The sequence below is a fragment of the Camelus bactrianus genome, chromosome 10, assembly GCF_048773025.1.
Source record: "Camelus bactrianus isolate YW-2024 breed Bactrian camel chromosome 10, ASM4877302v1, whole genome shotgun sequence".
NCBI lineage: Eukaryota > Metazoa > Chordata > Mammalia > Artiodactyla > Camelidae > Camelus > Camelus bactrianus.
Window position 1 is genome coordinate 66,842,243 of NC_133548.1, and position 23,000 is coordinate 66,865,242.

At 34.4% G+C, this 23,000-nt stretch overlaps 1 protein-coding gene across 1 annotated transcript in view; it reads left to right on the forward strand.

The window, feature by feature from the left end:
* Positions 1-3,559: 3,559 nt before the first annotated feature.
* CNTN5 (contactin 5) overlaps positions 3,560-23,000 on the forward strand; it is a 1,016,845-nt gene continuing 997,404 nt past the window's right edge. The window contains exon 1 of the mRNA XM_074372920.1: positions 3,560-3,923. The gene's annotated coding sequence lies outside the window, so the exon portion shown is untranslated. The remainder of the gene's footprint in view (positions 3,924-23,000) is intronic.

Consider the following 23,000-nt stretch of genomic DNA (forward strand, 5'->3'; position numbering starts at 1 on the left):
ATCTGTTGCCCAGTTCAAGTGAAGGTACTTTTGGATCTTCATGTTTTATTTATATTTATAGGGAATACTAGTGGATATGGACAATGCAAGATTTTAATGTCCTTAAATTTTTTATGTTCGCAGTATTTTCAAATTCACTATTTTTTTTAACATATATATAGCATTGAGGACTAAAACACCGAAACAGTATGCAAATACTGAAAGTGGCTTTAATAAGCAAAACAGGTGATCCAAGGAAAAGGACTGAACCTGAGTATTGTTCTGTTACCCTATGTTTTATGGTATAATTTGTTGGGACAGAACTGTAGTTATGATCTCTTAAATACAACCTAGAACCTAGAACCTTATTTGAGTCATATGAAAGGAGAGAAAAAAGAGGGCATGTTTTAAAGAAAAAATCTGTAACACAAATAAGACAAAAGCTTGGAGGCAGCTGAACTGCTACAGATGTGCTGCATCTGCTCACTTGCCCACTGGGGACCAGGAGATAAAGAGATTAAGACATTTACACAAAGATGGTTAGACAACAAGCTCAGATAAGCAACATGACAGCTAGGTCCAGGTACCCTAACCACAGCATGGAGAAAATGACCCATTAAACCACTTAACTCACTTACAAAGAATATTTTAATTGATTTAACATTCAAATGATATTTCATCAGGGTAGACTATGAGCTGGTTATTTTAAAAAATGTCACTAACATTCTGAAATAGAGACAAACACAAGATCTTTTAATAATGACTTTTCAAAGTAAACAGTATTGGGATTTTATAACGGGGAATGAATCCTCATGTCTTTTGAAGACAATTCTAAGTTAGGACAATATTTTAAAATCCCATTTTCCCATAAGAGTAATAGAAAATCTTAGTTCTGATGCATGTGAGAAAATTTAGAAAACATGAGTTAGTTTCTTCTTGGCAGACCTCCTACAAGGAAAATTTTTTTCTGCTTCCTACTTTATGCACTGTTGTCTTTCTAATTTCAAATGTTGAACTGTGTGTACCTGAACCCTGTGGATATAATAGGATACAGAGGGATGCATGATCTATGTATCACCCCTTGCTTTCCAAACATGATTTTTAAAAACGTAGCACAAAAATAAACTCCATAATAGTAAAATTTTAAATTTTTCTGGAAGATGTAGAAGTCAGAAAGACCAATGTTGTCTATAGCACATATGTGGATATTATATATAATATTAATAGCAAATATAGAATTGCCTAATATTATAAAACAGAATGGTATAAATTATAAAAGAAATGAAAATAATGCACTCATTCTGACTTGTTGAAATGTGTCCATGTAACCTAGTGACCACCAAATTATGACTTGAAGCTTGTATTCTAAATATGAAATAATAGAAATTAATCAGATTCATCCTTTCCTTTCCCTCCCTCTGAATTATCAGATAACCTCAATAGGAAAAGTGCTATTACATCATCTACTTGTTACAAAAATGTTTCTGCCCAATTACTGTGCTATCACTTCCTCTACAAAAAGTGAAATATTATAAGCCTTAATATAGATTCTTTCATTAAAAAAGGAGAATGATTTAATACATCTCTATCATTTGAAACATGAATTTCCTTGTTCATGTTAATTGTGGGAGACAGCCATGAATCATGTGACTGATAATGCTTCCTTCTTTACATTGGCTACTATCTTAATGGTAAACTTGGGGCCATTTCTAACAAAATGTAACTGATTTTTTCCTCGCTAAACTTCATCCTTGGTTTCATATCTCTCCTACTGTCTACCACTTTACCCTATGTCTTGATTTGACTGACCTACATTTTTGATTAATTTTTAATTGAAAAAATGTCTGTAAGCCAATATGAATCCTTTCTGAGAAAACATTAGTTGAAAGAAAATATATGAAATACATGAGATAATGACTCAAATGCCCAAATTATCAAATCACATGTAATATAAAGGTGTTCTAGGACATGAAACAAACTATAAGCAAGCTCAACCTCTCTACTTCCCATTAAGGCTGAATGTGCTCAATTATAATAAACGTTTAAAGGCAAAAAACCTCATTGCACAATAAAAAAAATGCTGTAAGCTCTTAGACTTTGAATCCATTTTGTGATATATTTAAAGAGGTTATAAAAGTCCTGGTGATTCTCTCTGTGAACCAACAGCCTGATGCCGGAGTGGAGCCAGCCAAGCAGAGAAAAAGCCCAGAGAAGTCGAATCTCGGCAACAATCCCTCAGTTAACACATAATGAAAATAACCTAATTACTAGAAAGTGGGAAAAAGAAAATAAAAAGGATGTAAGGGTAGAGAAGCATTAAATGTGAACACACAAATTTGTCTTTGCTATGGAACAAGAAATCAGCCCAGATCCTGAGGGCACCATTTAAAAAGCAGACTGGATGTTTGCACAACATGTGTGGATGGATGAGAAGCAGCCAAGAAACAGGAAAAAGACTAATTTTAATTACCAGAGACGCTGCAAAATCAAGAACACACAGCTAGTGGGAGGAAGGCTTCCAGCTACAGGCTGCATGACACTGTACTCTCCTTGCCAATTAGAGCCAGTCAGACCCCATCGGGGGACCAAGTGAGCAGAAGAGCCAGGGTCAGGCCGGACTCAGACACACGTGAAACGCGGACGCCAGCGACCCCGGCGGTGACCTGAGGCTCTCACACAGGCTCAGAGGTAGACGTGCAGAAACATAACAGTGTGTGGGATTTCCTTCCCATCACAGACAGGTGCTAACCCCATTATCTATGGAAATGCCCTGCGAAAGAAATGTAACATTATTTTCACCTACGGTGGCATCGAGGGAACGGAGACAATTGGACAATGACTCAGAGACAGAGACGAAAAGTAGAGGGCGGGCCGGCAGAACAATGGCACTAAAGCTGCCACGCTGTGGATTTACTACCTGTGTTATTTTTCCAATTACATCCATTGTGATATATACATATTTTTTTAAATCAGAAAAAAACGGGAGGGGGTTGCTCTGAGAGTCGAAGCCGAGCATTTCCTTAGCTAAACTTAGAACTGACGCGGGGCGGGCGGGGAACCAAGGAGAAATAAAATCAGACAGAGAGCGTCTAGCAGTCCTGAGGTGAGACTCGCCAGTGCTTCCAGTCAGGACCTAAGGCGACGCTCCAAAGTGAAAAAAGTCCACCGTGGAGCCGGCCCCAGGGAGCGCAGCAGCCGCCGCCGCCGCCGTCTGAGGCGAAGGCGACGGCCTGTGGGAAGCAGAGCGCGGCGGCCGGCGAGAGGGGCGGGAACTCCCGCGTGCGGCGCGCGGCGGACGCGTCCGCGTGGGAATCTGCGGCCGGCGAATTCGCGAAGCTTGCGGGCCACAGCGGGGCACAGCGGGGCGGGCGGGGGTCCGTCGTTAGGCGCGGAGGGAAGGAGCGGTCGGCTAGTGAGACGCGCAGAGAAACAGAAAACCTGTCCAGAGGCAAACGGTCCCGTCAGCCCGGGGACGCGCTGACTGAAACCGGCGGCGGCGCGGAGGCGGCGGCGGCGCGGGGGCGGGGAGGGGCGAGGGCCGCGCGGGGCCCGCACAGCCAGTCAGAGGCGCGGCGCGCGGGTGGCGCGGACGCATTGGACGGAACGCTCGGGCCCCAAACGCACTAGCCTGAGGAGGCGCCGCACCTACTTCCCCAATATAACCAACTACGGAGCCGGGGAGCGTGACTGAGAGGAGGCGGCCGCCAAAGTGGCGTGAAAGCGCGGGGCGGGAAGGATGCGTTACCTGGGTCCTCTCGTCAGGGAGCGGCCGGGCGAGCTGGAGGACTCCCTCTGAATAATTGAAAACTCTGCAGTTCTCTTGTGTGCCGCGGGCTGGGAGGACCCGAGCAACTGCTCCGTGTGAACTGTGCCGACGGGCAGGAGGATGGGAGCCGGGAACTGAGAGTCGCGGAGGAAGGACACGGGCGCCCGGCGTCTCTCCGGTAAGTGGCTGGTATTCCTTCGCCGGCGACCGCTGTCTGTGATCGTGCGCTTGCCTCTCAGGCGCTCGCAGTTTCTGACACACTCGCTTCTGCAAAGCCATTCTTTCTTGCCATGCTGCCAGAATTTAAAACCTGTAGGATAGAGCTGTGTGGTTTTTTGTTTGTTTGTTTGTTTTGTTTTAATCAAAGATGCTATTTCTCTCTGCTGGGATATTATGTCAGAAAAGTTGAAGCGAGACTAAATATGACCTATTTGTGGGTCTCATAATATCATCCAGAATGAGAGTAAACAAGTCCTGCAACTAAACGCTGAGATGACAGATGCCAGGAGAGGGTAGGGGTTTTTCTATAAAAGAAACTAAATGTTCAGAAAATAGGGTGTCGCTCTCAAGTGCTGGCTGTATGTCTTATGACCGAGCAATGTGTTTGTGAGAATAGAGCCCAAATAACTGGGCATCTGGCAGTGCAATGACTTGTTAAAATTCAGTAGGGATGCTCTGTAAGTGGAGTTCTGCAAAGTTCCAGAGACTGAAAAAACAGTGTCTTGGATCATGCTAAGGTGTCTTCTAAATATTGTTAAGAAATGTGACAGGTTATTAAAAACAGTTTAAAAATATGTTCAGACATCCTTATTGAGTTTTTCAATTGAAAAATGGGAGAGAATATTCATTTGCATATATATGAACATTGGTGTACAATAAGCTAAGAACTACTCTCACACCCACTCTCAAAGATTTTAAGTTGTTTTAACTAACTTTATTGTGGAAAAAACAAGAACCCACTAAATATTTTAGAATTATTTTATTTTTAAATTTCATAATCTTTCTTTATTTTTAAATTTCATAATCTCTCTATCTAAGGAAAAATGCAATTCAGTGTGGTAATTAAAATACAGGTTTGGAGGCAAAAAACTTTTAAAATGTGAAATGCCTTACCTATGTTCAATTCATCTACTTTTTTCTTAATTTAAAATATAAAGTCACTTAGAGATGCCATAGTTCTACCTTGATTCTCAATTTTGACTGGAAATAAGGATGAAAGAGGTAGATGTTCATTAGGACACAAGCATTAAAAAATACAAACACATAGTGGGACAAATTTAAGAATTAATTGAGGTATATTTAATTACTGTGAAACTACAACAGGACTACAGAAATAACTTATGACTATCACTGCAAGCTAAAAAGAGTTCATTATGATTAATATTGTGGCCCTAAACATTAAAGAATTGGTAATGCTTAGGTCATTGTTTCTTTCCAAAGTGCCTGTGGTCAATTTTAAGCCACTCACAAATGTTCATTTGCATATTTTCCTACTTCATACTCAAATTATTATAAGTTTTGTGTGGACCAGGATATTGAGTCTCAAACTTCACAGGTATAAGTTCTTTTGATTCAAGTGGAAAAAACAATATGACTATGTAAGAATATGTCATGTAAAACAAATGATTAAAGAATAAAAGATCTTATATATAAAGACCAACTAAGTCCAGTGAAGTGCAGAATTCAAAGTTAAAAGTTAAAAGAAAGGAAATGTGGTATAAAAGATAAAATAGAATTTGAAAAGTAACTTAGCCGGAGTGTGGTGAGATGGTATTAAAGCATATTTGAAAACAGAAAATCAGTGAAATGTTTCTTCCAATATAAGGGCCAACGGTTTGTGCAAGGATTGGTGGAGCTTTTAAATTGTTCTTATTTAAAACTTCTGAAAACAAAAAAATGATGGGAAAAACTGCTAATTTAAATTTCTCTTTGATTCCATACACAACTGAATAGAAAGTCTGAATTCTGAAAAGTTAGAAAAAAGAACCTCGTTGCAATAGATTAACTCAGTGCCAGATTTTGCTGTAAGTTGTGAGGCATATACACACACAGGTGGATGCATTGGAAAATAGATCTGAAAAGCTACAGTTGTGGGATTTTTAAACGGGTTTCTAGAATAGCTTAATGGTTCCCAAAGTGAGCAATACTTCAACTATTAGGTGGTCTGAAATCCTTATTAAGTTAGGAAGATGAACTCAGATCACACCAGTAATGTACAATGGACTATGTTTATTTAAAAAATAATTAAAAATTAGTTTCTTGTGAAACTTTACTTTAATCTTATGTGTTCAATTAAGTAAAGTCTATTAAAAATGGACCAGGTCTGGTTAATATATATTTCTTTAAATATCGTTTTTATTTATTAGTTTAAAAAACCTTCACCACCTTCAAGGAAGAGGTTGGAGTGCAGTTTAATGTCAAAAGGGACTCAGTGATCAGGACCAGAGGGTGTCAGGAAAGGGTAGAGGGCCATCCAGATGAAGAAAGTAAGGGCATGCTATGCTGGCCAAGTCATTTTGGAGTTTGTCTTACTTTTAGATAAAACAGAAGCTATATTTTGTGAAGTTAGAAAAAATGACAGCTTGTCTAGATGACTGTAATAGTGTAAAGTTGATTTAACTATATTTAAGTTCCACTGGCTACAACAGAGCTTACTGTTCCCATCCATTAAAGATTAATTTAGGATTTTATGAAGCCAAGATGTGTAAAATACTGTGATTTGCTGAATCTATCCTACCACACATATTTTGATTGCCAGTAGTCTTTGGATTATCTCTTTGTAAATATGTTTAAAATTATTAAGACGTTAGAAATTTATTTCTCTTAATTTAAATAGGTCCATACATTTTTATGATTTGATGTCTCAGAATTCTGACTTCAAGAGCTCATATTTACTCATCTCTTTCTTACTACTGAAGTACTAACATAAAATAAGAGAAGTGTGTATTTCTGACAAGATATCTAAGTTAGTGTGACAAGGCTCTGCTTATATGTTACATGAACTTAGCACTTTATAGCAGGAAAGACGCTGGTCGGAAGCTCAAAGTGGTGGAATCTTTGCGAGATCTGTTTTCTAAGCATTTGTGATCAATAACTCTACATTAAAGACTGGAGCATTTTAAAAAGTAATGAAGTATATAAAAATTCTATAACATTTAGGATTTAGGATTAAAAACTATTATGAACAATGTCCCATGTCTCTACCCATACTCTTTCAGTTAATTTTTCCTTTTTACATTTTTTGATATTCATATATATAATATCAGAAAGATTCTAATAAATGGAATATTATCAGTTTATATTCTTCCCACTATGAACAGGTTTTTTTAGTTATTTAAATAAAAATGAATAAAACAAAGATGATAGTGTTTCACTCATGCAGTAGATGTGAGAGGAATTTTTAAATAACTTTATTATATATATTTACTTTTTAGATATTAAATTCTTTCATTGAAATTGTTTGGCAGTATTAAATTCTATCCCATAAACTTGATAGAAGACTATGTATTTAACTTCATTTATATTTTACCTAGTATAAATATTTGCATAAGCTAAATATAGAGCATTTTCACCCCGATAAACCTCTTAAGTTAAAACAGAAGTCTTTAATTTCACATTACAGAGTATTGCATATTGTATTTCGACCATGTAAACTTCTTAAACTTAAATGTTTTGGGGGAAACATCAGCTCATAAGACTTAAGAGCCAGCCAAAATATTGAAGCTCTTCTTTTCTTTAGTACACAGAAATGGAACTCTAGAAATAGGCCATAAAGTAGCTTGGAAAATAAATCCAAGTTCTGTCTTTTTTATAGAATCAAAAAAAATCAACAAATCTACCATTTCTTAATCCAATATAAAATCCTGTGAGATATATCATTTGTGAGAAATTTTAGAAAGTATAGTCATGTTATTTTACCATGTGTTTCGTTAGCTGGCATTCCTTGTGATCACTGTCATTCTTAAACAGTTCCCCAAATGTTTTACTGAATCCATTTGACAACACAGGTGCAAAACTGATTTTTCTTCTTGTCTTCTCAGTGGTCCCTTAAAAATCCATAAGAACCTAAACAACCTGCTTCTCTGTAGACCACTTTTTATTTATTTTTAGCAAGTGGACTTCTCTTAAAAGATCTGGTAGGACTTGCATATCTTCTCTTATGCCAGCCATGGTTCCAAATATTTCCTATACTCACTTGTATAGGACAAAATAGTTGAAATCTTCATAGAAAGCAAGGTATATATGTATGTGTATAAGCTTTTCCACAAACATACCTTTGTGGTTTGGGGTCTTCATTCTAAAATATGGACCTGCTTGGGAGTTAAAGTGACTAATGTGAAGTTGACCTAAAATTTAAGCAACTGTGTATCTGGCAGGAAGGAAGATGAAAGTATTTCATTTCTGATTGATCAATAATTCTCATTGTTACCATTGACTGGAAAAGTACAATTATACACAAAAACATTTTATGAGGGAAAATAAGAATCTGCTCCTTATCATTCTTATGGCTGTTGAATGCTTAAGAAGGAGATCATCTCATCTTTCTTTATGAACCAGTGAAGTAACTATAGCTTAAGGAGTTTAGAAACCAAATTTTAGAAAATTTGGCTTATCACGTAATGTGATAAAATGTAGATTGAAATTCTCTCTTAATAGTCATAATATTGGCAGAAACATTCATCATGAGCCTAAAAGAATTAAGGGCTTCTCATTGAGAGAAATATCATACTAAGGTAATTATAGTTTATAATGTCTAGAGTCATAAACAGGTTGTTAATATATTCTCACAAATATTTCACTAGTTGCAGGACTGTGTATTTAGGAGATAACTAGTAGAGAAATAGTACATTATTTGGTGAAAATTTCAAGTATATAAAGTTTCATCTTTATTTTCTCAGATACTTAATTTCATTAAGTATTAAAGAATAAAATTTTCTGAAATTGGACTAAAGGTAACAAAGAATTTAACTTTAACTCTTCTAAGTTCTCCCATTTCTATTTTATACAAGAGTTGACTTTTAAATGATATAATATGTGCTAAGATACTGTTGTACTTTATAGCCTCTAAAATGACAGAATAATATGTAATCCCTGCTGCTTAAGATGAATATTAATTGGAAAATACAGGTTATAGTGGGAATTTAAAAAAATAATTCTTCTTTTCTAGAAATAAATTTTTATTTAATTGGCATTTCATAATCATTAAATATGAAATTGTTTATTGGCACCTAAACAAATTGGTGCCCCCAGATATTTCTGAAAATATTATGAAATATACCCCGTATTTAATCTTAGATTTTGAGTTTTGCCTTATTTTGTTATTTTGAAACTTTTCTTTTTATGTTCTTTTCTAAAAGATATAGGCTAGCTTAATCTAGTCTCTTATGTTCAAAATTTAATAAAAATATTAGTGATCACTCATTTTTTCCAGTTTTAGGTATATTTAATGATAAGAAATTCAGAAGTTACATCATTTATAATAGACTTGACACCTTAAACTTAATACTTTAATACTCTTCCTCTTTCAGTGCCATTATTCTAATGACAACGTGTGAGCTAGTAAATGAAAGTTCCTCATGCTAAAATAAGCATCTAATAAATATCTGAGCACAAATCTCATGAGTTATTGATGAAAAATAAATTATAAGGACACTTAGAAAAAAGGTGACAAAATAATACCATTTAGTGTTGGAAGGAGCCTTACAAAGATCATATTGTCACATAGTTAACATGAAGCATAATAAAGATAAAAAGAGGCGAAGTGATGTGTTCAGCATTACATTTGATGGAAAAGATGGAATTAGAACCCAGTTCTTTTTAATATCTAGGTCAGTGCTTTTTATAGTTTATACCTTTTTGCTGTGAAAATTATTTGGGTATCTGTTCAAATCAAGATTAGGATATAAGTGTATGTTATTTCTTTGTTGCCTTTGATTTTCTGTAAAACATTGTCTTTTAATGTTAGAAAATTTAAAATCCAAATAATTCAGAGGAAACAGCTATACTCATATTCTCTTAACCAAAAACTGAATGTCTAGACAACTTAATTTCTAGATGTAAACTTTTTCACAGTGAACTTAGTGTGCACTCAACAGGGAAATCAAATGGGAGAAGGTTTTTAGCAGTTTCAGTTAGGAAACCTGGGAACCCCTGTTGGAAAGGAAATGTAGTTGATTTTTTCCACTGCATATTTATAAAGGACCATCCATTTCTTTTGTAAATACTTTTTTCTTCTGTATTGGCAGTATTTTTTGCAGTAATAGATGTTTAATGGGACACTGAATGAAATAGAAAATCAATGAGAACTGTGGGTGAGAAAGTATTCCTGTGAATTGGCAAGGTTGGATAAAATTTAAATCTTGGGCGTCCTCAGGGTAATAACGATTTTAGAGCATTTAATGAAATGCAAAGCAGAAAGTGAAATAGGAATTCTCTAGAAATAGGCACTCTTTTTTTCTGAATTTTAGAATTTAGATATAAACTTATATATAAATTCTAGTTTTACTGTTACAATAATGATTTAACAGACAGCAAATCTGAGCTTGTGATAGTATTTAGTTATCATTGTATCTGAACCAAAGTTCCTCTATGCTTAATTTTAATAATGTAAATTATTTTGTAATGAATATATGCTAAATTTTTCTTTTGTAGAACTGAACATGATAAACCATAAAATCGACATAGTGCAATTCAGTGGGGATTATATATTACTGGGTTTCTGATATAACATTTTTACAGATGTCTTATCTCAAACTTTTCTTTGTCTAAGTATGACAAGAGTTTTTTTGTGTTTCCATATTGAATAACTTCAGATTTTAAGACTCTCTTTTCCTTTAAATACTGAATATTTAAATACATCAAGATAAATGTACTAAATATGAGATAAAAGGCTGGCTACAATGCATGATGTCTAATCTGAGGTCTTTTCTACCCTATGCACATAGCCACACTTTGTGAATAACTCTAGTAGGAAGTATAAAATATATTCTCTAAGACCAAAGAATAAATGATCATTAATATTCCTTGAATTTTTACTTTCTTAAGATATTTACTCACCTACAATTTGCCTTGAATTTTTCAGTGTCTTCAAAGAGCAATAATAACCTTAGTAGGCAAGAGTGGTTACTTGAGATTTAAGTTAAATGATCCAGAATTGACTTTATGAAAGTATACCATAATAAGTGTGTTTAAAAACTTATGACTATGTTTGTTTGTTTTTCATTCCTTATTATGGTCTTTTTAGTATACACCTCAGTGAGTAAAATTAACAAAAAAGTAATTCTTTTCGCATTTAAAGCAATTTCTACATTATTTTACTCACTCAAATGGTCTATAGTGGGCAGTTGTAGTTAAGTAAGAATATAAAGGGGACTAAGTAGTCCATGGCCTGATGCAGGAAATAAGCACTTCAGGTGAATGCACTTCAATGTGAAATGTGCAGTGCTGGAGTTATAGACAGCTAAGATGCAAATTTTCAATGTTTCTCCTTTTGGAGACTGCTGTTAGTTTACTCTGTCTGAGACTTTCCAGCCTGGACTGTTTCATGTCAGCATTGGTTCTCCAACTGCTGCATTTACTTTCTAGTGCCTAGGTTATTTTGAAGTACCTGTGGTTCCAAGATTCACCTAATCACTTTAAATGAATGTTGTGTTTTTCTACATCTCGTTATAGTGCTAACTTTAGTATCTTAGACCCATCTAGTCTGATAATACAGGTGAATCTGAGGTAAAGTGAACATGACTTAGATGCTGTGAACATAGCAATTCTTATATATTGTTATAAATAAGCTTCATTTCTTTCAGTTATTAAGTATGGAATATTTATGGTGCTAGTGCTCTGCTGCTGATGCTTATTTTAGAGGGGTGGATTAGCTGTGAAGCTATGAAGCTTTGTTTACACAGTCCCTTCCAGATTTTACTAGTAATAATAGCAGCAGAGCAGGTATTAAACATTATTTGGATAATTATAATTATATATCTAATGGAAAGAGCAGTATGGATTAGGGGATTTGGTGTTTGAATTTTAGGGTTCAGTCTTGGCTCTACAATTTATTAGCTGTGTACTTTCAGAAAACTTACTTAATCTTTATTTACATGCAGTATTAGGATAGGAACTGCCATTACTATATATTATCCTGTGATATGGGAAAACAAAATCTACTTTTCAAGGACAAAAATGACAGTGTTAGAAACATCAAAAACTTAAGTCTGGGGAAAATATTGATTTTACTCCAATTCGTGTTCTAACTTATAAGCTTCAAGTTATCTGTCTACCAAAATACTCTGTTTTTGTATGAGACACAATGCTGTTCTAATTGTGGAAAGAGACATTGAGATTTATAGACCATGATCCTTTAAAGATTATTCTGTGTATCTTCTCTTTTATACTTCTTTTGTACTTTACTTGGATAGGCATTTCTTACAAAATTAGTGTAATTTTTAAAGTACCACTTACAAGTCCACAATACCACTTACTTTTGGAAAAGGAAGTGAGAGGCTTGATCCCTGACAGTGGAGAAGTGGAAAATTGTTAGTCAGGACACAACTTAAAAAGAAAGTTAAGAAAATATACTAGTAAACATAACTATTGAGATGTTGCTCACACAATTCTGAGGACCTTGGAGGAACAGAAATGGTTATTGTGGGAATGGATTGAACTTTCTCACGAGACAAAATGAGAAGTGCTAGGATTTGAAACAAGTTTCCATTATGGATTGGTAAAGACTCTTACAGTTGGTGAGAAGAAAGGCAGAAATGAGGTGGATGTTTCGAAGAAGCAGAAAAGTTGATTAATGGAAAGGAAGAACTCTTTGTAATGCAGAGAAGTTAAAATATGGCAAATGAGGAAATGTAAACGATTCCGGGAGACAATTAAAACTTGGGATTTTGTTTGAAAGCAAGAGGATAACAGTTCATCCCAAGGTTAGATGGCATTTAAGATGATATTCAGCCCCAGTTTTTCTCCTTGCTGTAACTTGGACAAGTCATTTCCTCAGTTTATTAATCTCTCAAGCAAGAGAGTTAAAACCAGTAAAAGTAATGGGTTTGTTTTTTTTTTTAATGTTTTGATCAACTGTAATTCATTGACTGTGTGTAATATGAGGTTTTGATGAAGAAGAAAATTGGAACAGAATTTTAGGTGTTGAGAGCTAAGTTTAGGATAGATTCCACCAAATGGAGATAATGAGACAAGAGATCACGTTCATGGCATATGGGGAGGCCATGAGAGAACATGGACTTGTTACACACAAGCTTGATCCTGGCTCAACAGCTTCTCCTTGTTTCCCTGAACAAAACAATAACCTTTTTAAACTTTCATTTCTTTTCCTGTGAAAGGGTGATATTAACTACTACCTCACATTTTTTATTTTCAAAGGAAATGAGACTGTAGATTCAGGAGGCAAAATAATTTTCTTCATGTCTTTAAGTCTAGTTGCTTGGAAGAATCTCTTTTTATGTTTAGGTTCAAGAAATGTTTGAAGGCAGAAAAATCACTTGAATTTTGTCAGAATATACATGGGTGCAGTCATTCTAGTTTTTCAAATTCTTAGTGCAATCTTGTAAATTTGTTCATAGATGCTTTCTTTTCTTTTCATGGTCTTAATTTTACTTGCACATATTTAAAGAGATTACCTGATTTGGATCTTTTTTTAATTTTATTGTCTTTTGATTTGCCTGAAAAAATAAGTCTTTATTATCCCTTTACAAAGTTATTTAGAGCATAGAGTCTATTTTGGTAGGAGAAGAAGATTTTTAAATATTGTTTTTGAATCCTATGTGATTGTAAAATGGCATAGAATATATTCATTTGAAAATAATAAGTTCCTCCAATTATTTTCTTCTTTTGCTTTTTTTACATTCTTCTTAATTAAAAAATTATGAAAGTGGCTCATGCTAGAATCAATAAGTACTAATTTACTGCTAATTCATTGAAACAAATAGAAATCTTTTCAATTGTGAATTGTCAGTAGATATAATAGCAAAAATAAAAAGATTTCAGTTTGCAAACATTTTACAGACATGTTTTTCTGCAAGTGATATTTGATACATTACTTTTTTTTGGCTTGGCTACTGTGACAGTAAGAGTTACTATAAACACACTTTATGATTAATATGTTGCCTTAAATATATATTTTATTTGTATCTGTACCACCAATCAACAGCTTCCTTAAGTATATACAGAACATTTTGCTATTGCCGAAGATACGCTACGTTAGAAAGAGATGGAAGAAACAACTCTCACAAAAAATACTCTTTCAAAAAAGTGTGGTACGACTATACTGGGTCTGGAGATACTGGAGACAGAGGGGAAAAGAAATGGAAAAAGCTACAAAGCAGACAGGAGAGGGAGCTGGTAGAAAGCAGTTTTATACTGTTCAATGAGGATGTGATTAAGTAAGCATCATGAGATACTTTTAAAAAATGCTTAGAGTTGGTATTTCACCTGAAGCAAAGTGTCATTTTATCTTTTCTGTATGTAGTTGTCTTATAAGATAACATACTTTAGGTATAAATACATGGTTGATTTTCCCCCTTGAATATCGAAATGCCCTTTGTTAAAATATATTGTATAGTTGTTTTGATAAATACTAATTTAGAAGGAAGAAATGATTTGGTGTTCTCATTCTCATTCTTATTAATTTTTCTCTTTAGATATTCTGCATGGTCAGATATCTTCTACATATTACAGCTTTAATAGATATTTAAAAGTTAAGACAGCTACCTTGATTTATTTTCAAATTAATTACCTTTCCAAATGTTAATCTTTGTTGGTTAGTGTTTGCTTTAGCTAATGTTTAGGTAAATGGTCTGAGATCAATTTCTTTTTTATCTGAAGAAATTGTTCTGTCATTAGTTTCTTTTATCTTTTCATTTCAAACACACTGGGGTAATTCACGTTTTCTCAAGAGGAAAAAAGAAAAACACAAATACAAATAGATAACATCTTCTTATTAATCTTTTTTCCCTAGATAAAAATAATAGAAATATTGTGTTAGGGATTAATTTAACAAGATATTGTTCTGTAGAGGAATTACTTTTCAGTAACAAAAGATAATTATGATATGACTTTTCTAGCCCTTCCTTGATAAAGAGTGAAATGCTATCTAAGGATTACTTTAAAATCTTACCCTGAAATACTTCGTTAGAATACAAATGGTCTGCTCCATTGGGTGTGTTGTCAGCCTGATCACTGCGTGATAAAGCACCTCTCACAAGTCAAAATCTTAAAAATGAACTCTATTGTTGTCATTTCTTTTTTCCCTAACATTATGGAATTGACAATGAACAGTTTAAAAAGAATATGATAAAAGCCCTAAAATGACATGAAGTTCTTCCTCTCAGAAGTAGCCAACCTCAACAAGATTTTGTATGTAAATCCTTTCTGAAAATGTTACACCTTTTTTTTTTTCTTAAAATAGTTTTGGTTGTCTTAATTATAATTCAGAAAGGTATATAATTTTTGTATATAAGGTGTATAATACTTTAAACTACTCCATGATAAAGATATAGCATAATTTATATAACTAATTCTTGACTTAAAATTATTTGTCAGTTTATGTGCAAGTACAAATAAATAGGAAATACACTTCTTATACATACATTTTTATGTGTTAGTAGATCTAAAAATAGAATTGCTAGGTCAGTGAGAATGTGCATTGAAAATGTTGATTTTACTGTCAAATTGCACTCCACAGGGATGATTCCAATTTGTATTCCCACCAACAGTATATTAGAATGTGTTTCTTCACATCGTAGCCAATACAGTATGTTATCAAACTTCTTGTTCTATAACAAATGGAACAGATGAAAACTTATTTACTTTTGTTTTAATTTATGCCTCATACTTTGAACATTTTATGTGTTTAATGAAATATTTTTAACTTGCTATTCCTGCCCTTCCCTCATTTGTCTATTGAGTTGCTCTTTTTCTTATCCATTTACATATTAACTGAAGCCAAGAAACAATAGCAGCAAGAAGTCAATTAATGTGTTTTGAGGCATTGCCAAGTGTTTGAAGAAATAGAATGCAAATCTGTGAAAAGACAGCAATGTTTTATGAATAACATTGTTTTCCCTTCCTCCTCCACTGTGTGTGAAAGATCCAATGGAGTTAAAATGAGGAGGAGTCAGTTCTACTTGGGTAGACCAGAAAAGGCCCCCAGCAAAGGAAAAATTCTGGATAAATGAATTCTTTCATTTTCAAACCAGCCTTCCAAATTTCATTCGCCCAGCCCTGGTTTAGGACATCCTTCACTGGGCAGACTGGTTTTTCTCCTTCTATTCTCCAACATGTCAATCATTCTGATGGAATAATCTTTCAAAGATTTAAGTCTTGTCATGCCATTTCTTTGCTTTGAGAGTTTTAATGGTTCCTACTGTTTGAAGAACACATTTCAGAATCTGTAGCGTGCCAAGGAGCTTCATGATTGTCCTTTAGAAACCTTTCCTAGGCTCCTCTGCAACTACTGCAAAGTACACATTGTAGATGGAGCTGCACTTCTACCTAACCCTGTCATTGTACTTCCTTTCTCTGTACTTTTGCTGACATCAATTCTGCCAAAAATGATGCTTTCCGATATCTCTATGCAAAATTATTTTTCCTACCAGGAGATTACAAGAGAGGAATATATATTTGATCGTTTTTATAAAGTATTTTGTGTAGTATGAACAAGTGGAATGTTTAATAAAATTAGCCCTTTGTCCTAACATTCTGTAAATAACATTACTTTGAAGATAACCAGTTTTGAAAGTATGTAAGAAACAATTTCCTTTATTATGCTGTAACACAGAATGAGTTCTCAGCAAATACTATTACTATACCTCTATGTTCTTGACCTGACAGAGTCAGTAACATTCACTATTGGACGTCTAAGTTGTCTTTTCCTAATTGTAATGAAGAAACCAAACTTGTATATCCTTGAAGAATTTGTGATGAATATTTAAAAAATTTTTATTCAAATTTCAAGATCCACTGAGTCTGGATTTTGCTACATCTGCATGGCTCATTACAAAACATGTAACATTGCCTTTTATAAAAACATGGGCAGTAGACTAATACTTATTTTAGCACTTCTGGAAAATTGAGCAAATATTTTTCATGTTATACATCATTTATAAATATGAATCAGTTCCACAAAGTTAAAACTTCTTAGCACATAGGAATCAAGAAGGATATATACTATTTTACGTTTCATTGTAAGGTATTACATAGGAAAAGTTTATAATGAAAAATAATGTATCATATATTATGTTTGAATTTCACTAATGAATCAAATTTCAAGTAGCAGTACATAAAATGTCCTATCATAACTAAACTAAATTATAAACTTATTTCTTAGTTCTAGTTATCATATAATTCTATTCCAGTTCAGCAAATTAGCAGTCTGCTAACATGCCATGTATTTCTATGAGATACCAAAGTTATCATAGGAATAATAAATAATTAACTGAAAACTGAAAGCAATGTCCTATATCTTTTCAATATAATTAAATTTTTTCATAGATACCACTCTTGGGGTTAAACAGAGCATCATAATCTTGTTCTTAAAAATGTTTTCCCTCATTCTGGTGTATATTTTGATAACTGGATTAAAAATTGAGTCTATAAACTCAATGTCATAAGGTCATAGAAACCAGTATGTTTTGGGAGAAAAAAAAAATGGAAAATCTTAAAGAGGAGATTGATTCCAACAAGCCTTTCCCAGCTTTTCAGATCATTGACTATATTGAACTATATTGAAGTTTGGGTGTATGCGATCACCTCCTTTATTCCCTGTGCTTCTTTCTTCTTTATTTTAAGATACCATTCTTTGAACAAGTTCCTTCTAAACAGAGTTCTGTGTCATCAACAGCAAATACTATTGAACTGCATAAGGATCTACATTCTTATTTTTTCCATCACTAGACAAACTCTGAAAAGCCAAGCTGCTGTTCATTGTATTCTTTCTGCCTCAATAGAAAACACTAAAAGTAAAAATCAAATAGAAGACCAAGGCCTCCTTTTGAGATCACAGGAAAATAGAGTTTACAAGTATTGAACAAAAAGACAGTAGCTGGAGTCACAAACATTCCAGTATGCACAAATTAAAAGTAAAAAAAATGAGTGCACTTCAGTTTAGCCTGGATTTAGTTGCTGTTTACTGTGTGCAAGGCAAGTTACATGTAGATAGCACAAACACTTTGTTAAATATTAACATTTTATTGTTGACTCAACTTTTTATGCATAGATCAAAATCTCACAGTATCCATTATTTAAATGATTTTGCTGATGCATATGCAGAGATACTGTGTATGCTTTTGACTACCTTTTATGGTAAAAGAATAAAGAACTGTCACAGATCTGAAGTATTTAGCATTAACATTTCTTTAGTCATAATTTTAGGGCTCGTTATAAAATTAAAAACAAAACTGCAAAATTTAATTAATGCCCTCCCAGATAACAATAGTAATATTAATGACGATAATAATAAGCAATTTAGGAGATGTAAACCAAAGCCATGAAGAGAAAGAAATGTAATTTTGTTTTAATTTGATTCACTGTCCTCAAATCTAGACATCTCTATTTCTCATTTATTCAGTGAGAGCACAAAACTGAGTCTTAACTCATGAGACTGTCCCAGCCTTGAATTTGAAGAACATCACCTTAAATTTCATGGAGTCGGTATTTACCATCATGAACCAATTCTATGAACTTTTTTCTTATTATTTCAAAACTTACATTCAAATTTCACCCTTTCAAAACTTTGTTTCCACATCTGCTTTTGTTTTGTCATTTTTTTTTTCTTCTCTAGGGTTTTCACCCCTCAGATTTTTGCCATCTCTCTAGTATCTTCAGTCTTTCCATTTCACTAGCTTTCTTTTGTTTTGAAACAGGCAAGCTGGTCCAGTGTTAAATAAAATTAAGCCTTCTTCTTGTCCTAGTTTCCTCAAGATGTACTACCTTATATGTACTTTCACACTTCCCTTCTCCATCGATCTCATTTGTTTGCATACCTTACCTCTCCTTCTCTGAATTTATTGAAGATCATTTTACTCAAGTCTTTAATCCCATCACTGTGTACATAAAACAGTCACCAAAGGCTTATTGAAGGAATACATGAAGCCTACATTGTTCTTTCATTTCAGTATGATTATACTCATGAAATGTAGTTTTATATGTCCATAGATTTTGTTACTTAAATTCACTACAATAATAAATAGCATAGTAGTAGTAAATAACATCCCTTAATCTTTAAGTTTTTAGGACATATACAGAGAATTTGGTGATAGTTATGGATATATACAAACAGCTGTCTGATAATTACATATTAAAGAGGCCATAATTTAATTTTGATGTCTCTGAATCTATAATGCTTGTTTAAATATGTTTTGTAGTCTAAAAACCTCTACTCTGGCTGTGGCACTAGCCTAATTTTGTAATGATAATTTTACGGAAACAATACAAAGAGGCCTTGGCCTATAGAAATAGGCAAGCATGTTTCCCACCTCACCACCTCTGCACATACTTCCCTTGGCCTGACATGTACCTTCTTCTTACTTCACCTAAATACTCTCTACCATTTAGAGCTAGAGTATCACTTCCTCAGAAAGGCAGTCGTCCGTCTCATAATTTTCTCTTTTAGCAAAATTGTTCCCTTCGTAACATTTATCAAAATATGTGATTATATAATTATTTGAGTATCTATTTGATAAATAACACAGCATCCCCCCTCCCCGCTTTAAACTTTTAAGTACTGAAATTTTATTTTATGTATTTTGCAGGTAGTACATTGCCTAGAATATACTGGGCACCCGATAAATACTAATTAAATAAATAAGTGAATGAACATAGGTGCAGTCTGGTACAGCTGTTTAATGCAGTTCCAGTAGTTGAGGAATTGGCATTTCCACTGATCTCCTTAGTGTGCTGCCCTAACTCCAAGAGACTGTGATTCCTTCTCATACATTTAAATTTTAATTTAAATTTCTCAAGATCCATGTAGCTTCCTTTGTTGTCAGACCCTAAACCATTTCAGCCACATACTTTCCGTTCTTCAATAGAGGTGTCTCCTTGGACCCTGAACTACTTTGCGTAAAGCCTTTCCTATCCTTTTTTTTTTTTTTTAACATTTTTTATTGATTTATAATCATTTTACAATGTTGTGTCAAATTCCAGTGTTCAGCACAATTTTTCAGTTATTCATGGACATATACACACTCATTGTCACATTTTTTTCTCTGTGAGTTATCATAACATTTTGTGTATATTTCCCTGTGCTATACAGTGTAGTCTATTCTACAATTTTGAAATCCCAGTCTATCCCTTCCCACCCTCCACCCCCCTGGTAACCACAAGTCTGTATTCTCTGTCTGTGAGTCTATTTCTGTCCTTTTTTTACGCTTTGTTTTTGTTTGTTTTTGTTTTTTAGATTCCACATATGAGCGATCTCATATGGTATTTTTCTTTCTCTTTCTGGCTTACTTCACTTAGAATGACATTCTCCAGGAGCATCCATGTTGCTGCAAATGGCATTATGTTGTCGGTTTTTATGGCTGAGTAGTATTCCATTGTATAAATATACCACCTCTTCTTTATCCAGTCACCTGTTGATGGACACTTAGGCTGTTTCCATGTTTTGGCTATTGTAAACAGTGCTGCTATGAACATTGGGGTGCAGGTGTCATCCTGAAGTAGATTTCCTTCTGGATACAAGCCCAGGAGTGGGATTCCTGGGTCATATGGTAAGTCTATTCCTAGTCTTTTGAGGAATCTCCACACTGTTTTCCATAGTGGCTGCACCAAACTGCATTCCCACCAGCAGTGAAGGAGGGTTCCCCTTTCTCCACAGCCTCTCCAGCATTTGTCATTTGTGGATTTTTGAATGACGGCCATTCTGACTGGTGTGAGGTGATACCTCATTGTAGTTTTGATTTGCATTTCTCTGATAATTAGTGATATTGAGCATTTTTTCATGTGCTTTTTGATCATTTGTATGTCTTCCTTGGAGAATTGCTTGTTTAGGTGTTCTGCCCATTTTTGGATTGGGTTGTTTATTTTTTTCTTACTGAGTCATATGAGCTGCTTATATATTCTGGAGATCAAGCCTTTGTCGGTTTCACTTGCAAAAATTTTCTCCCATTCCGTAGGTTTTCTTCTTGTTTTATTTCTGGTTTTCTTTGCTGTGCAGAAGCTTGTAAGTTTCATTAGGTCCCATTTGTTTATTCTTGCTTTTATTTCTTCTAGGAGAAAAATTTTTAAATGTATGTGAGATAATGTTTTGCCTATGTTTTCCTCTAGGAGGTTTATTGTATTTTGTCTTATGTTTAAGTCTTTAATCCATTTTGAGTTGATTTTTGTATATGGTGTAAGGGAGTGTTCTAGCTTCATTGTTTTACATGCTGCTGTCCAGTTTTCCCAACACCATTTGCTGAAGAGACTGTCTTTATTCCATTGTATGTTCTTGCCTCCTTTGTCGAAGATTAGTTGACCAAAAGTTTGTGGGTTCATTTCTGGGCTCTCTATTCTGTTCCATTGGTCTATATGTCTGTTTTGGTACCAATACCATGCTGTCTTGATGACTGTAGCTCTATAGTATTGTCTGAGTCTGGGAGAGTTATTCCTCCAGCCTCTTTCTTTCTCTTCAGTAATGCTTTGGCAATTCTAGGTCTTTGATGGTTCCATATGAATTTTATTATGATTTTTTCTAGTTCTGTGAAATATGTCCTGGGTAATTGGATAGGGATTGCATTAAATCTGTAGATTGCCTTGGGCAGTGTGACCATTTTAACAATATTGATTCTTCCAATCCAAGAGCATGGAATATCTTTCCATTTTTTAAAGTCTTCTTTAATTTCCTTCATCAATGGTTTATAGTTCTCTGTGTATAATTCTTTCACCTCCTTGGTTAGATTTATTCCCAGATATTTTATTACTTTGGGTGCTATTTTAAAGGGGATTGTTTCTTTACTTTCTTCTTCTGTTGATTTATCGTTAGTGTAAAGAAATGCAACTGATTTTTGAACGTTAATTTTGTAACCTGCTACCTTGCTGAATTCTTCAATCAGCTCTAGTAGCTTTTGTGTGGACCTTTTAGGGTTTTCTATATATAGTAACATGTCATCAGCATATAATGACACTTTTACCTCTTCTTTTCCAATTTGGATCCCTTTTATTTCTTTCTCTTGCCTGACTGCTGTGGCTAGGACTTCCAGGACTATGTTGAATAGGAGTGGTGATAGTGGGCATCCTTGTCTTGTCCCAGATTTTAGTGGGAAGCTGTTGAGTTTTTACCGTTGAGTACTATGCTGGCTGTAGGTTTGTCATATATAGCTCTTATTATGTTGAGATATGTTCCCTCTATACCCACTTTGGCGAGAGTTTTTATCATAAATGGGTGTTGAATTTTATCAAATGCTTTTTCTGCATCGATTGAGATGATCATGTGGTTTTTGTCCTTTCTCTTGTTGATGTGATGTATTACACTGATTGATTTGCGTATGTTGAACCAGCCTTGTGTCCCTGGGATGAACCCCACTTGGTCATGATGTATAATCTTTTTTATGTGTTGTTGGATTCTATTTGCTAAAATTTTGGTGAGGATTTTGGCGTCTATGTTCATCAGTGATATTGGCCTATAATTCTCTTTTTTTGTAGTGTCTTTGCCTGGTTTTGGTATCAGGGTGATGGTGGCTTCATAGAATGAGTTTGGGAGTAATTCCTCCTTTTCAATCGACTGGAAGAGTTTGAGAAGGACTGGTATGAGTTCTTCTTTGTATGTTTGGTAGAATTCCCCGGTGAAGCCGTCCGGTCCTGGACTTTTATTTGTAGGGAGGTTTTTAATTGCTATTTCTATTTCCTTTCTAGTGATCGGATTGTTCAAGTGTTCAGATTCTTCTTGATTCAGTTTTGGTGGACAGTATGCTTCCAGAAACTTGTCCATCTCCTCTAGGTTATCCAGTTTGGTTCCATATAGTTTTTCATAATATTCTCGTATGATATTCTGTATTTCTATTTTGTTTGTTGTAATTTCTCCATTTTCCTTTCTTATTTTGCTAATTTGTGCTCTCTCTTTTTTCTTCTTTGTGAGTTTGGCCAGAGGTTTGTTGATTTTATTTACTTTTTCAAAAAACCAGCTTTTGGTTTGGTTGACTTTTTCTATGGTTTTGTTAATCTCTATTGTATTTAATTCCTCTCTGATCTTTATTATTTCCTTCTTTCTGCTGCTTTTTGGGGCTTTTTGTTCTTCTTTTTCTAATTCATTCAGGTGGTGGGTTAA